This window comes from Camponotus floridanus, unplaced genomic scaffold, assembly GCF_003227725.1.
Source record: "Camponotus floridanus strain SB8 unplaced genomic scaffold, Cflo_v7.5 scaffold21, whole genome shotgun sequence".
NCBI classification, from domain to species: domain Eukaryota; kingdom Metazoa; phylum Arthropoda; class Insecta; order Hymenoptera; family Formicidae; genus Camponotus; species Camponotus floridanus.
Genome location: NW_020229337.1, coordinates 1,025,712 through 1,042,979, shown reverse-complemented (window position 1 = coordinate 1,042,979; position 17,268 = coordinate 1,025,712). Strand labels below are relative to the sequence as shown.

Sequence of the window (17,268 nt, the reverse complement as noted above, 5' to 3'; positions counted from 1 at the left end):
AACTATAAATAAATATCTCATATATTATATATTTTTGTATGTATTTTTCGTTAAGAAACTTCAAATAATCAATTAAAATAATAATTTTTATTTTATTGCTTTAAAATAATTTATTTTTTTATTGCCAATTTGTATTATTCTACTTTTCTGTTACGATTTATAATCTTCTAAATTCGTTTCGTTATAGTTTTCATTTTTAAATTGGCCAATTAATTTTAATTAGTTTCAATTTTTTTTATATTATTGTCTCTGTTAATAATTTCAATTGTTAGATTTTTCAAATAAATATTTAATATTATTATATATTTATCTGTGTGCATCGATATTATCATCTCCACGGAAAAAATATAAATTTTCAAATAATATTTTATTTAATATATGAAATGCGCATCACTATTTTCTTTCAACAAACGTCTCTTTTCGCAGTTATTACGGTTCTTGCCGTATCTCCTTATTATTTATACTGCTAACGGTAATATGTAACAAACATGAAATAAATCGCACATGATCGATAGCGGCAAAGTCGTTTATAACTCTCAACAAACGAGAAGTCACTTTCTCGACGAGCGAAATCTGATATATCATATTCGATAATTGGAATGTCATCATTATTAACTCACAATCCATAAGAATGATACATTACCTATAAAATTAATTGTACAATGATTAAGTAGTGAAACTGGAGAAGAAGAGGGGGGGTTGAGAACGTAAGAGTTTTAGAATTGTATTATTAATTTTTAATTTTTTTTCTAGAATTATATTATTAAAATATTAAACTCTTCAGCGCGCTTATGTTCGATGCATCAACCGATTCGCGAACCGTTGCCATGCTGTTTCCATTTCCAATACGATGACGAGAGGCTAATCGGCCATTCTCAGCATACGATCGCCGTTTGGAAACTTTTGCCACACATGGTATACGGACGCGCGAGCAACAGGAGGTTATTTGCTAGATAAATCTCAACCCGCCCCCTTGCATGCCGCGCTGCTCGCGATACCCGATCAACTTAGGTTCAACCGATCGACTGAATAGACCTCATTCGCGTGCCTTCACGAAGACTGTATGCTTTCCACTTGATACCGTGTAGTAGAAACGGTCATCGCTTAAGTACTGCTTAGCTGATATTTCTCGAGCGATACTCCTCCATGATTTAAATCGTTAAAAAGGATCGCCGATATTAAAAAGAAAGAGAGAAGACTATATTCGGCCGACACAACCGACCGTTGTCCGTTCCGCAGGTCGGTTCGCCGTCTTTGCATTATTGCATCCTGATGCTTCCGGTTCTCTCTTCGTCTCGCCGTATTCGACCAGCCGAATTGGAGCGTGCACCGAGTAATTTGCGGGCCACGGCTTAATTGCCTCGGCTTATTAACGCGTGTGTCGAGAAACGCGCTTCCGACAGGATAAGCGGAATAAGATGACCAGCGAGATCAACAAAATGATTGTTTAATCCGTTTTCTTGCGTGATTGCGAGGTACAATTTTTCCACGAATTAACGGCTATATCGTTAAGAGGACCGGAATTTTACCGAAGACCTATTCCTCTGGAAGATAGGTTCTGGTTGCCGCAAGAGTCCCGCAATTTCGCGCACGCGACCGTGGCCGAGGTATTTCGAAGCGATTACCCGAAAGAAAGGAAAAAAAAAGCGAGGTGTCATTCCTATAGACTGTCCATCTGGCGCAGTCTCGGTCACGTGCTGAAGGCCGATCTCTCTCACCAACGGTCGCGCTTTTAACGCACACCCATATTTCCAGCACACATGCACCTGATACCCCACAACGTCGCACTTGTTGCACGCCCTGCCATTACTCGACGCTAATTCGTATCCGCGACCGCTCGTTTCCTATGGTGACGCACACGTACCGACACGGGAAATATCCGGTTATTTGATGGGGGTGGGCGAAAACACACCGGAGGGAAACGTCCCCTTATACACCTGCCGCGAGCTACAAATAGTCGAAGCTTTAGACCCGACGACGCGCGAAGCGGAATTTAAATTATTCCTAAGCCACAACCGTATAATTATGTTCTGTCTGCGTCGCCATACTTGAGTACAAGTGCTATACAGTTGTCATAACTTCCATCTTTCGTAGAAGAAAATTTCATTTCTCGATATTAATTAAGCAATTTGACAAAAAATAATCTTTTTTTTCTTCAAATACATGCAAGAGAGAATATAATTATTCTTTTCTCTCCGTAAATATTTGGAGAAATTTAAAATCAAAATAGCAACAAAACTATTTTTAATTATTTTTAATATATAATTATATTAATTATATTAATATATAATTAATATTTTTAATTTCTTTTTAATTATTTTATTTATCATACTATAGTTCTTTGATGTGAAAAAAAACTTTTTATTCAAAAATAATTATTCTTCTTTTCGTTTTTTTTTATTGAATTATGTCTCATCGCATGTCTTAATATATTTCTAAACCACACTACACGTTATTACCTTCTGTCAGCAATCTATCATTGAAAAAGGACTTGTAACATATACTCGTAGATTTCTCTCTACGTGTGTTATACGACCGAACTATGTAAAGCCGTTTCCGATCGTGTACACAATCGGTTGTCCGCGATCGAAAACGTGATTGGCAGAGCTCCGCTAAGTGCGGGATTGTGTATGGGATACATACACGGCCGTCGTCAACTCGCCGGTTGATCGCCGTCTCTCGCTTATTACGTGCGTACTATTACACACTATTGCAGGCACAATGTGCGCGCCGCCGAACGGAATAGTTTCCCACGGAAATTTCCGGCAATTTGCGAGACGTCCCGACGTGCGTCTACGTCGTGCCAAGGTCGCTCATACAAGGCGCCGTAACACTTTCTCGGTATGCAATAGCGAGCGACGCCGAGCTGGCGCGGTTCGCGCAGTCTTTTTCGTGCCTGCCAGAAGAGGAGATTCGCGAGTTCGTGTGAGCTCGGGAACAAGCGCGCGCTGTTAACTTTCATAACTATATACATACGCAGAGCCTTCTCCATCACCTTTTCCCCGTTTCCATTACGTTGTATTTAACGATTAACTTTTACGCCCCGTTAATTGCTCAATTGTTCTTCTAACAGCGAACAATTAATCGCGTAACACACCGGCTACCGTTTGAATCATGATACTGGAACTCGCGATATCGTTTTTTATAAGATTTTTCGCAACGGAAGTGAGAAAATTTCGAAAGAAATTTTCTACTTGGTCCACTGTTGCTCTCATGCACATTGTTTCCCCTCGATTTATACTATACAGGTGATTCTTTAAATCACGCGGATCAACTAACCAGAGTGTCTATTCAAATGTAAAAAAATTGATCCTCTAGATATTTTTATTCAAAATTCTAAATAAAGGAAATATTTTAAAGATTTTTTGATGCAATTTTTTAAATTAAATTTATTTATTGCATGCGTTTTCTAGTATTTTTTATAAGAAGAGGAACAACACAGAGCCTCTTAAGTTTCAAATGCTAGATTTGAAAATGTATTGAAAAAAGTTGAATATAGTTTTCGTAAGATATAATCATTTTCATTTTTTTTATCACTAAAATTTACAGTAAAGAATATACACTGCATATTCAGTATTTTGTTAAAATGTAAAGATAGATAGATATATAATATATTTTAAGCGTTAATAATCCATTTGACTTGCCAACTGTTACAATATGAGAGTAAAATTTTCAGAGAATTTTTAAAAAATTTCTTTAACTTTCAATAAAATTTCCTCACTTTCCAGGTATAAAAGAAATCTCTGAGAAAGCCAAGTTTTTCATATTTTCCCAGGGAGTAGACACTCTGGTTACTGATACTCTTGCATTTGTAAACCGCGAGGTTCGATCGCCACGTCATGAAAACCACGAGGTATTTCGTGCGCAACAAGGGCCGCCGAGAGCGTATGTTACGTCGACGTCGTAAATAGTTTTAAATCGGAGCATCGTGAATATATCACATTTGACGTGCGAGCATTCCTCATTGCGCTGCATGATGCATCGCATGCTGCTGCGCCGCGAGTCGACGCAGGCGGGGGAAAGGAGGCAAAGGAGGACATTAATTACACAGCTCCTCCGAGTAATATGCAAAATAACATGCAGTGGAAAAAAAGTCTTACGTCTCCTTTTTAAAGTTTTAATATTTTTAATTTTAGTATTTTTAATTTTTTTTATACGTGAATCTGTGCAGAATATAGATGGATAATCATTTGTATCGCGTTTGTTTGATTATCGTAAAGCGAATTTAAAATGAGGAAAATATAATTTCGATAAACTATATGATTGTGCATACATGTATACATATTTATTTATGTATACATATTTACATTCGTTAATCATATTCATTAAAAACGTCAATCTTTTTACATAGCATCTAAAAATATATAAACAGGATCTAAAATAATGGTCGTGACAACTTTTCTCTAATTGTAAGATCATAATTTTTAATATGCCGGATATTTTTTTTTATATTGAAAGAGTCTATAAAATTCCCTGATTATGATATAATTAAATGGCAATGATATAAATATCAATTTAATCAATTTTTAATATTACACTATTTCGCGTGTATTTCAATTGTTATGATCTTTGCCAAAAAATTTAAGTACGCGCAATATCAATTAAGAATTGAATGATGAAAATATGACAGATCATTCGATTGTACCGTTGAATTATTGCACGTAACGATCGCGAAACATGTATCCGCTTAATTCATTATTATCCGGCGAGGCATGTCTGATTAAATCCTTTAAGAATATTAAGACGCGATTAAACTCTCCTTTATTTCTGCGACGACGCCGGTAACGCGATGGAGGTTTTGCGAAAAATCTGCATTACGTTCGATCATCTCATTTTACGGTTTTGCCGGAGGATTCGTCGTGCAACGAGAGTTATGTATGTAAGAAAATACAGCTGTTTCGAAAACTTCCTCTCTCTAGGAACTCTAAGACGCGAGAAATCTGAGATTAATAAACATTCCGTACGCGAAGTACCGCGCAAAGCATCAAAGTTTCCTTTTTGTACCAAACGGGAGCGTAAGATTGGTTATTGAGAAACTGGACGATCAGTATGAGATGCTTCTGACGGATTTACGGATCATAAACACGATTTGGTTGCACAAAAGGCGAGGAGTAGCTGGCGTATTAAGAGTTTATTTTTGCAGAACAATACAAAAAGTATTGTCGTTTTTAATTACTTTAATAAGCGACGCAATAATTGTTTATTTATTAAGCACGACAATTATTTTGCATATACGTCGTAATCGGCTAATTATGGATGAGCGATTATCTAAATACTAACCAGAAGTTAAGCTCTTATGTCAAAATATTATTTTTTAAAAATTTAAAAATTTCAAATATTTTCTCAATATTTTTATCATTAAATTTCGAAAAACTTATTTGATATATATTTTATTTCGCTAATTTTGGAGCATTTTAGGGATATATCTTTCAGAAAATTTATGTCATTACAAATTTAAAAATTTAAGTGCTATCTGTGATATGATATATCTCAAAATCTATTGTCTTAAAGGAGTAAGAATATAAATAATATAAATAATTTAAGACTCACCGATACGATGCACAACGATGGAATTGTAAAGCACACAATGTTAATCTGGAAAATAGAAAAATATTTCCAAATTATATAAAGTAATGTCCAAAGTAATTAATGTTTTGAGAAGCAATTACCGTACAATTAAGTTTTTATTTGTCCTTTAAACAAATATTTAATAAATAAAATTTCAAAAAAATTGTCTTACATATGAAATTTGATATAAAAACTTAATTCTCTTAATAAATAAATAAAAACTTAATTCTCTTAATAAATAAGTAATCTCATAGATAAATAAAGATTTATAAATTTCGATTAATGTTAGAATATTTTATATAACCTCTACATAGAGTTTTAATTATAAATACTTTTTAAATATATATTAAACATATCTTAAAATAACATTTAAAATTTTATGTGTATTAATGATATGATTATATAATGACGTAAAATGAATCGCTACCGTAAAGATAACCAATTAATTGTACAAATAACAAACCTCATGATTGCTCCAGATGATTGGCAAATGCTTCTCTTCCTTTTTTCTTATTTATCCTTTGCTGTTCCTTCCTGGCACTCAACACTCGCGAAAATATTATTATCGCACGACACTTTACATCCCGACTTTAATCGCACATAACGCGTACTTTATTTTACACTGTAATGAGAAAGCGCGAAAAATCACAATTAGGTTAGATTAAGTATCTAATGAATACTATGAGTTACCAGACACTGAAAGATTGCGCAGCGAAATTCACACAATGCTATCTCTATTGTTAACACATACACAGTAAGCATTTAACGCCAATTTTATCTCTGACTATAATGTAAATACGAGTTTTGAAAAGTAATACGACACGTGAAACGCCACTACCTTCTCATTCGATTTTTGATACGAAATGACGACAAGGTTAATTTATGAACAATAACGCGCACGACGCGAATATTTGTATTGTATATAACTCGCGATACTGTGCAACTTAATAATTAATCGAGACAATAATCATAAAAATTAATTCATCACGCGAACTGATAACGATTATAATAACCGATCATACATGATGTCTCTTAGCGACTCATCGCGACTGTGTCTCGTGAAAGACTAAGTCGACTTATGGAATGTTGCTTTTTTTGTCGTAGCTCGAGTTACGAGAATGACAACGGAACGTACAAGGACGCCTACGTCACGCGCAAAAATTCGGCGGCGCGTCATTGTTTACATTCGGCGATCGTGTTATTCTCGCGGCGACACTCGAGTGAGAAAGTAGTAACATTGTGTCGCGTCGTATTATAAATTCTCGAAACTGTTTATTCGTGTAATTAGAAATAGTAAAATTGTGGTAAAATGGATATATTCGTACTTAACAATAGAGATAGCCTTGTGTGTGAATTTGGTATGCGCGATTGTTCAGTGCCGACTGAACCGTAGCAACCGTGATTTTCGCGCTCCCTCTCTTTCTCTCTCTTTCTCGTCACAATGTAAAATAAAGTGCGCATCGCGATTAACGCCGGAATGCAAAATGTCGCGCAATCGTATTCGCGATTAGTACAAGCGTGATCGTAATTAACGATGTTTTCGCGAGTGAGTAAGTGCCATGAAGAAACAATGAAGAATAAAAAAGAAGGGTCCGCGGGAAGACATCAGCCCACGTTGGAGCAAATATGAGGTGAGCAATTTATAATTTTGTTAAATTATTATGTACTTATTATTCACACAATTAAATATTCACTTCTCGGCGAATCACATTATGTCTTGTAGCGCATAAAATATTGTAAATTTTAAAGTTTTGAGATATTTAATAATAAATAACAGTAAATAATAAATCATCTGGAAAATATTAATAGTTATAATATAAATTATATTTCTCAACATATTATTTAAAAATTCTATAAATTATTTTTATAGAAATAAAATTTCTCTATTTTTTTGTTTTATATAATTTATATAAAAACTTATGTCTAAAAAATATTTTTCTGAAAGTCTGTATTTGTTATTAAATATTTATTAAAGAAATAAATATAAAAATTTAACGATGCGGAAATTATTTTTTAAAATGTTATAGCAAAAAGTGCTTGAAAAATTTAATAGTCATTAGAAGAATTTAATTTATTAAATTCTTAAAAACGTTAAAAAAGGTTATCCATTTTAAACAGTAATTTTTAAAATACAAAAGAACTTTGTTACTAATATCGATTATATAAAAATGTCATGCATGCTATTCGTGAATAGACAATTTATATGTAATGTTGGCCATATTACATTAGTGATTACACTTGGAAATCTTGAGTAACGTAGAAGTCAAAGAACTTGTTCTTATCTTTAATATCAACTTTCAATTAAATTAATAGTAGCAATTTGGGATTGGAGCAACAAATTAGTATTAGTGCATCACATAAGTTCACGTACAGATTAAACATATACGACAGTATAATATATTCGTAGCCACGCTCCTCCTGATTGATACAGATAACTACATCCGACTCGTAGAATGTCGAAGAAGATGCGCGAGAACAGGTTCACATATTGAAAAAAAGGGAAGACCGCTCGAGCAATTGATATCGCTCAAATGTCATTAACAAATACTTTAAAGTTATAAACTCGCGCGAACGAATAAATTTCACGAGAAATTGGGAAAAATGTTTTCCAGATATGTATATAGCGGAAGCAATGGGTTGGCATCGTATCTCGAGAGCATTTATAATAAAGAAAGAAAGGAAAGAAAAAGAGAGAAAGAGAGACAACTGGATTTCTGATCATAATTTCTGTAAATTCATAATTTCATAATTTTTCGTATACCGTATTAATGCTACATTTCGAAACGAGTGTGACTGCATTTGATTAAATCATTCACTACACTCATAAATATTTAACAATCCGCTCTTTCTCTTCTTTTTCTCTCCTCTGGAGCAAGTCGCTCGGGCGATTTGTTGATTTAAAATTAACTATAAAGAAGTATAAGTGATTCAATCGGAGATCTCTAAAATATAATGTGATAAATGGATTTCGTGTCTGGATCATGTCCAAAGTGAGAACGGGGGCTATCAACGAGCATGCGTTACAAAGATATCGATAGTGTAATCGTCTCCTGTTAACGGTTACTAACAAGCGTATAAAGTGGCGTATAAAAATAGCAGAAACTAAAGTCTTTCGCTAAAAGTTAAACGACTGCTTTCCCACCGCGTGATAAATGATTATACGTATATGCGTTTGCTGTGCGACTACCGGGCTCCACCAGGTGATCGGTAAACGGAGAAGAAAGCCTGTGCATAATTACGGATCGCTCAAAAACAATAACGAAAGCCGCGATATTCAGGTACAAAGTCACGCGATGTGAAAGACATAATTATCTCTTTGAAACACGCGCTACTTGATATTTCGCACATGCGATTCGCGATAAAGATATTAAATGCGTTTCGCAATTTCACTTAGTATATTTAATAGTAGGTTACTTATCGGATTATCATCATTTGATATATTTCTTGATAATTAACCGCTTTTAAGATTCTGAGGCATCAGACCGTGCAGATCGTTTTTCACTCTTTTTCCTTTTTTTAATTTTTTATAAATATTCGCGGGTTAACGCCCGGTTACTGTATGTTTTATGAAAACGGTCGTTATCTTTGATTAGGACGAAAATCCAGGAAATATATCGGCGTACCAGTTTCAATTCGATTCGCCCGCTGTGCGAACAGCATTGCCGTCATCTGGCCGGACCGTTTACGTTCGGTAGTGAATTAGAAATTAGTCGTTACGCATTTGCATACCGCACAGGTGGCCAGACGGCCAGTGTTGCCGACTGTTTTTTTTTCCCATGATGAAACGAGTTCTCCCGCGAAAAAAGGAGATTGCGCGCGATCTCCTGGATTCGCGAATCAAGCGCAATAAAGATTCATTAATCGCGCACGTTTCGTGACATTAACGAAAGTAGATTAAGAATATGAACATCACACGCAAAATATAAGGCACATCTATCGCTTACCTCGAAATATCGTACCGCCATGAATGAATCTTGGATGCGAAAAATAAAATAAAACGTATTTTCTTATATTCCGCATAGAAAGTTAATTAGATTTTGACAGATTCAAGTTCCGATCAAAATGTCCAAATTTATCATTTTTATTCTAAATGAGTTCAATTTAGTTAAAACAGAAACAAGTTAAAAAAATTCGTATCTTTTAACAGATTAAAATTAAATTAAATATTATAATATCAATTTATTATGGGATATCGAATTATATATTATATATCGATATTATGGGGTATCGAAAAAAGATCCCATTTTATATTATATATATATATATATATATATATATATATATATATATATATATATTCCGGATAAAAGAAAAAGTGAAAAAAAAATTAGGCGTTAATTTTTTTCCAGGAGTATACATATATACGTATATGTGCATGCTTTCTTAATAGAATAAAAAATAAAAGTACGTTCTTTATGCGATGTATCAATTTTCGCGCGTTTAAATTCACGCCATAAACTGGATATAAAATTTATAACGTGATAACTAAAATAAAATGTAAATATTTGATTTTATCACCTCTATTTCTATTTTCCAGAGAAGATAGAATATTTAAATAATTTCTTCGCGCAATATTTAAGTATTCCAGGCTTGTAACAGTTATGCATTGATGATTAGACCATCATAATTTTTTACCTAGGCAAAATATTTTACATATTCTGCTTAACTGTAACGTTAAATGAAAGAAAAAGAATATTTATTGAAACAATAAATTATAAAGAAATTTCCCACTTAGAATCGCGTTTCTAAAATATTACACTTCTAATCTAGATATGTCATCTCTATCAATTTTCCAACCGGAATCCGTGATTCTTTCGAGAAATCTCTCTCTGGATCCCAATTAAATTCCAAAAATGCTTCCACTGGGATAATAATTATATCGCGATAGCCCGTTGTGGGAGGGAGATTAAATGCCCGGATTATTGCCAGTCCAGTGAAAAGTCAACGGCGTCGACAAAAGCGTCGCGTAGCATTTCCGAGCGCGATGCTACTCTCGATTAGCGCGGGTGGAGGCTGCCGCTCGCTCGCGAATACGCGCGCGTAGATAGGTGTGGCGCGCGCGCACGCACGCATTGCAACGCGCTCTCCGAGAACTCACCGAGCGTGTGTAGAGAGCGCCGGCCGGCTCCGCACACTATAAATAGACCCGGGAGAGCTACCTGTACCACGGCAGTTGTCCCACGCAGCACAGTTGCGGGAGACGCGGCTGCGTGCTGCGCACCGCATGCGGCGAGAACGCACGCGGCGCAGCCGTCCGGTTAACTGTACAGCCGCGCGACGAGGGCCGTTCCGCAATTAACCACCCGACGATCTCCGTTGATGAACAATGCGGGAGAAGCGAGACGAGGCGAAGGCGAGGCGAGCCGCGCGATCGAGTAGATCATCATTCAGATCTCGCTGGATATCTCGTCCGCTCGGCGGATCTCGTCGCCGAGTCTTTTGCCGATGACAGTCCGGGATCTCCGTAACGGGTCTCGATGAATTAGATGCCTATCGGGCAATCGATCCATCCGCGATCGATATCGTGTCATATCCGTTGCTCGTAAATTATCCGTAATTCTAACGATTACAGCTGATTGATTAGGAGAGGAAACTATATCTACCTGCCTCGGAATCTATATTTCATGAAAGGAAAATATAATAATCTAGAAATATTATCCACCATTTGTGTTTATGTGCTCAAACTCAATATTAATGCCGTTGTAAATCTCATTTGTAGGTTTTGAGTGTTAATTAATTTTCGCGAGTATCGCTCGTCGATTTTATATAATATCGAAGTGTTAACATGGATTGTGCAAGTATTATTGAATCGTTTTATGTAGACGCGAGTAAACAATCTCGCGTGAACGTGATATAAAATGGAACACGATAACGTTACATTGCTCGATATTAGGCGTACCTGGATGCGGTAAGGATCGACAGACAGATTGCATTAGGACGGATCGGGTTTTTAAATCAAGATCGTTATAGAAACCACATTCCGCACCGCATAGAAGACATAATGGCGCAAATAGATAATAGCAAGGTAGAGTCTTCGTCAGTCGCGCGAAATACTTACACAAGCGCGCGTGTAAGAAAATATATAAACAAAAAAAACTGCGTTAATGCAGCGCACATAGAACGTTACATAGACAGGGAATGTTACTAGGCCGCGAACGCGATTGCGGCAATGGCCAGCCATTTTGCAATATTGTAATCTGCATAGAAATTTCCCAGATACAGATTTTTCCAGATATATAGCGAATTTCAATTAAAATGCCTAAATTTCTTAAATAGATTTATCATATCATGATATTAATAGGAATTCCAAGCACGGAATTTAAATTTCGATTTAGAATCTACAAATAAAAGTAGAAATTTGCATCGTAATAAAATACTCGTAATAAAAAAGTTTTAGTATTTTAAATTTAGTAAAGTCAGTATATTTTTATAGAATCGCGGATAAGAAATGCAATCAATTGTTATACTAACTATATATATTGAATTCTTTTAATAAAAATAAAATAAAAATAAAAATTTAATTAAAATAAAAAGTATATTAATTTCTATTGCCTCGCAATTTCTCGCATTTAAATTTCTATCATACATTAAATATCGAGTCTTCAAAACATGGCCACTAATTAAAAATAAAAATTATTATATCTGTTTTTAAAATTTAATTGCCTTAAATTTGATAGAAAATTTAGAATATTTATATAATCGGTATTTCTTGGCTTTTTTAATTAATTCAAAACTTTAAAAATTAAAAATAAATATCAAAGTGAACCATTGCAAATTTCTACTTGAAAATTTTGAAAAAAACATTAGAGGACAAACCACGTATAGATCGAATAGTCAAGCGAATAACAGTTTTAAAAGCTGAAATTACATAGTGAGGAGAAGATGCATATAGTATTCCGATTGAAAATCGTGCGATTTCCCCTCGCGAAGATGAACGTTATCTCAATCCGACCGCGGGACAGGCAGCGCGACAGATTCGCAACGTCATCGGAGAATCCCGACACGCGATTCTCGATCGAGATTCCTGACGCGAGAATCCCCGTCGAAAAATAGAAAACTTTGCTGCATCCGTGGACGACGAGTATCGCGAGAAAGCCATCTGAGAAAGTCGCGACGGACTCGTGCCCTGAATGCAACATGTCCAGGGCACACGCACGATATCTCAAGTCAACCCCAAGAATATCAAAGTACTCTCCAGAATAACAAACATCGCGTAGACGGTTACTTTGCAATTTCGCTGCGCAAAATCATATTTTTCCGCGATTAAATTATAAATATTAATCTTTTCCCTGTTACAACAGTCGGAGCGATTAAATAGCACCTTTCGCATCGCGTTAACGATTGCTAGTCGATGTTTTGTTTGCGCTAATGGTGGTGACAATCGCTTACGTTGCAACTCTGTCTCGCGGCGTCTCGAACGCGCCGTCATCGGAATGACGTTGAGGCAGCTATTGAAATTCTCAATCGAGCCACTTGCACTTGTGGATCCTCTCTTCCCCTCGTAGAGGGAATGAGTTATAGACGCTTAGGCGCGGAATGACAGTAGGAAATTATGCGGATGTCCAGCTGGGATAATGACAACCGCGCGACAAACCGTCATCGTCCTCCTCCGTTGCCTCTTCTCTCTCCTCGATTCCTACGATTGGCTTGGGATTCCGTCGAGTCCGCGCTGACGGATGTTATCCGCGCGATCAACGTGCGAACAGATTTACAACAATGACATTCCCGGACAAAAGAATGTCGGATAAGATGCTCTGTCGGATGATCTCAAATAGAGATCGAAATCTTGACGAATGCGCGCGATCGGCGCGAAAGATTCGTCGTCGACGGTTATCGTTCGTTTCGGAGCACAGTCGGAGGAGAATCGGAGAAAATAGACAAGCCGCCTTAAGGTGTAACAGATTAATCTCTCGGGAGCATTCTTCGCGCCACTATCGCGATACACATATCGCCGCTGTTGACAGATGACGCGCCATTATCGGTTCTAATGACGGTCTCGTCTATTATTAAGGCAGTACGAGGTCGTCGTCACTATCAACTGTCAACCGTGTACCCTCGACTGGCCAACGACTTTCGGCTGACTTTAACGAGTGCCACCTGACGCCGCAACTGCCCCTAAGGAAGAGCAGTTGTCTTGGGGTGAACGTACAGGGTAAAAGATGTAAGGGTGAAAGCGCCGGGGCAGATGCTGTTTGTGTGTGTATATATGTGTGCATGCGTGTACGCGCGATTAGAAACGAATTTTTTTTTCAAATAATGAGAAAAGGGGCCAGTTTGCATCGGGTGCATCGTCAGGCCCGATCTTATCCGTTCGATGCAAAGATATCGCTTGTCGACGAGTGTCTCGAGCACGAAACGCGTCGTTGTCGGGAGATCACAATTTTTGGACTTCACATACGCGTTTATTTATGTAGTCGATCCAATTATTGAGTACGTAATGAGCGAATAAAACTGTCAGCGTACATCGGACACGCACGACGATACCAGCCTGTCATACGCGATCCGATCGCACTGCCGAAATATCGGAGCCACGCTAGACTCGCGTGTCGCTTTATCGATGGATCTTGACGGGTCAATTTATGAGCCGGCCGATTAATCGGGGGATTACTCCAAGTAGGAAGTAGCACGCGCGCGATCCTTTGTATTTTATCGGCGCGGTAATCTGGTTTGACGAAAGCGATAACTTCGGCGACGTAACAAGGAACGAACGAGGAGAGCTCCGGCGGGAATCCGGTCTGTCTTAAAATTGATAGAGTTAATTTTGTTTGAATAACGTTCCTAATACCGTCGGTAACGCTAACGCATTCTTCATAGACGTCTGACTGAATAATTGCGGTGCGACGATCTCTAATTTACCTGCGATTACATCGGGCCCCCGTATGTACGTGCATTTCGTTGCGTGTAGCATCGCGCGAATAGAATCCTAGAAAGAAAAGCAAGCGGCCGGAATGCGAAGTTTACCGCCGACGGGGAATATCGGAAGGTGCGCGATCTATCATTTGCCTCGCTTCCTGACACTCGTCGCATATATATATATATATATATATATATACCTGGAAAGATCACACCGGCGTTCTTCTTTCGAAACGTCAAACGGAATGCTTGAGGATTGTCGTCGAAGCTGTGTAAAAATATCGCTCCTAACCGTCGATCTCGGAGAGATCTTTTTTTTCTTTCGATTTTTCATAGTTGGCGATATCGCATCTAACCGGCTACCAAAACAAGAAACACGCCGCCGGAAACACGCGCCTCTTGGCGCGGTAATTTATAACGCGCCTATATACACCTAACTATTTTAATTCTCTCAATCTCATCTCTGTATTTTCGCTCTCTTTCTCTCTTTCTTCGGTGCCTTCGCACAATCGAGCCGACGGCTTCGCGAATCATACTCCTCTCCGTTCGAAAATCATGCCCGTCACTTTTTGCACTGGGCAACTCGCCAGTCATTAGCCACGCCGGTAGATCTATCATTATTGCGTATGAACGACTATCTGTAATTGGCGAATGTAAACACAGAGTGTAACCCGCTGCGTGTGTCGGTACGCGGGTCACGCGCGCGCGTGTGCGTATGTGTGTGTGCGTGATTTGCGTGCTGGTGACTGTAGAGTGCTGCCCCATTCACGATTTTCGAAGACGGAATGCGCGTATGATTTACGCGATTTATGACGAGTCGACCCGTTATACATCCCGAACGGTAAATTAGTTTGCATCGATTGAAAACTGTTTAGAAAGTGTCTAGGGAAAGATTTATTAGCCTTACATGACGTAAGGTGTAATTTAGAAGCACCTCGACATATTGCCATAAAAGTAATAATTCTAAATTAATGACATTTTAATATTTTTTAATGAAATAAATTTTTTAATCTTTATTTTATACATATAAAAGATTAAAGAGAGAAACTATACGCATAATAAAACAAATTTGCTCTTTCGATTTTCATCCTGCATATCTATAAATAAATATATACATAAATTCTGAAAATTAATAATAACAGTCTCAAGAGAATTGATGGTTTTCTTAACCAGTTCATCTTCTATCCACTAAAAGTAAGAATAATTCTTCCATAATAATAGAGTCAATTCCTTTTTTAAATTCATAAATATTCAATATAACTCGCGCACGCAGAACGACTCGTCCCTGAATAAATCTCACAAATAGCAGCAAGACAGATTGATCTCGCGCAAACGATCTAAGTCCTGTGACAGTTTTGCAATTCGCCGTTCCGCGGCGAATAAATTATCACTGGTCAACGATAATGACGGTTCTTTATCGCAGTGTCAATGGGAGGAGTCCGTGAAGTCCGGTTTATCGGACTTACCTGAATACGAATAGCCTTGTCGTCGTCGTCGTCGTCGTCGTGGTCGTCTTTGCCGTCTAGTTATATCCCTCGGTTACTTCCTCGCCGGGCGTTAAAGTCTCTCGAAATCGCGCTCACTAAACACCCCGCGGCGGTTCACTTCACCGTTTGGGCGGTCCGTCGCACTGTTTACAACGGTCTCTCATACCCGCACAGGTCCCACACAAGTGTAAATTGTCACAACACCACCCGAAGGCCTTTTCAACAAGTCGATTCACCCCGCGATTGATTTTCTCCTCGCAAATACGAAAGTATCTCGTCAAAGTCTTCGGATTCTGACGAGATAATCGTCACCCTGATGACGTTGTAGCTCGGGCGACGTGGTCAATCACCGTGGATCAGGTGTCCATTAAGAATGCGCGGCTCGTTGGTCACCGTTGCCGTGCGAAACCTTCCGGATCGCTGGTCCCACTGATCGCGTGGCTGAACGCGTGGTAGCCGTGGGTGGGGACGACGATGTGTCGTCGTCTTGGTGAGAGAAACCGAGTCGCGAGTTCCGATATATATCGGTTATAACTTTCGACGGGGTGACGATCGTTCAGTCGCGATCGGTCGCGAGTCGGAAATACGCGGCAACGTGAAGATCGCGGTAGATTCTCTCGTCGAGATCGCACTGACGGTACTGCCGAATAGAAATGTCACTCGTCGCGGACTTTGATCAGGATATTTCCAAGACCGAATCCTGCGATCTACGTTAAATATTCGAATACTCCATACATCGAGACATGAAATCTTCCGCTTTGGGACTTTAAAAAATTTGATGGGGAAACGATATCATCCCCCGTTCACAAATCGATACCTAATACTGTCAAAAATACACCGGAATGACGCGTTTAAATCGACTGACGTCCGAGACAGAAAAGTCGCGCACCGATCTTGTGGCCGAATGACAAAAGAGACGGTCAGGTGCCGGAGCGACGGTACCGGGAGGACCAGGAGGACACCTTTTCGCGCGCGTACTCCCCCGGGTAAAGGTCCGAAATTTCGTCGCGGTCGACGAGATGCGTGACGTGACGCGACGCGACGCACCGATGCGTGATGAAGGGCGAGAGAATGGGGCCCTCGATGCGTACGAGAAGCTGGGTCCGCGCGCGCGTAACGTCGTACCGGTCCTAAACGTCGTCGTGTCTACCGTTCGTCGTTGTACCTCGTGGAGCGTGCAGCAGGAGGCGTGCTGTCCCGGACTGGACTAGCCTGGGCCCCTGGAGTAGAGAGGGCCGGTCGCGCTTCACCTCCGCTTCGCCGGCCTCCCTCCACCGTCGCCGCGTCGCTTGCTTTAGGTGCCCCTCTCACTCTTTCTTTCTCTCTCTCTCTCTCTCTCTTTTCCTCTGTGTCGGTCTCG

The 17,268-nt window shown here is 38.5% G+C and overlaps 1 protein-coding gene across 4 annotated transcripts in view; it reads right to left on the bottom strand.

The window, feature by feature from the left end:
- LOC105253948 (paired box protein Pax-5) overlaps window positions 1–17,268 on the bottom strand; it is a 152,407-nt gene that overhangs the window by 113,874 nt on the left and 21,265 nt on the right. For all 4 annotated transcript variants that reach the window (XM_025408409.1, XM_025408410.1, XM_025408413.1 and 1 more), the window contains exon 3: window positions 5,551–5,595. The gene's annotated coding sequence lies outside the window, so the exon portion shown is untranslated. The remainder of the gene's footprint in view (window positions 1–5,550; window positions 5,596–17,268) is intronic.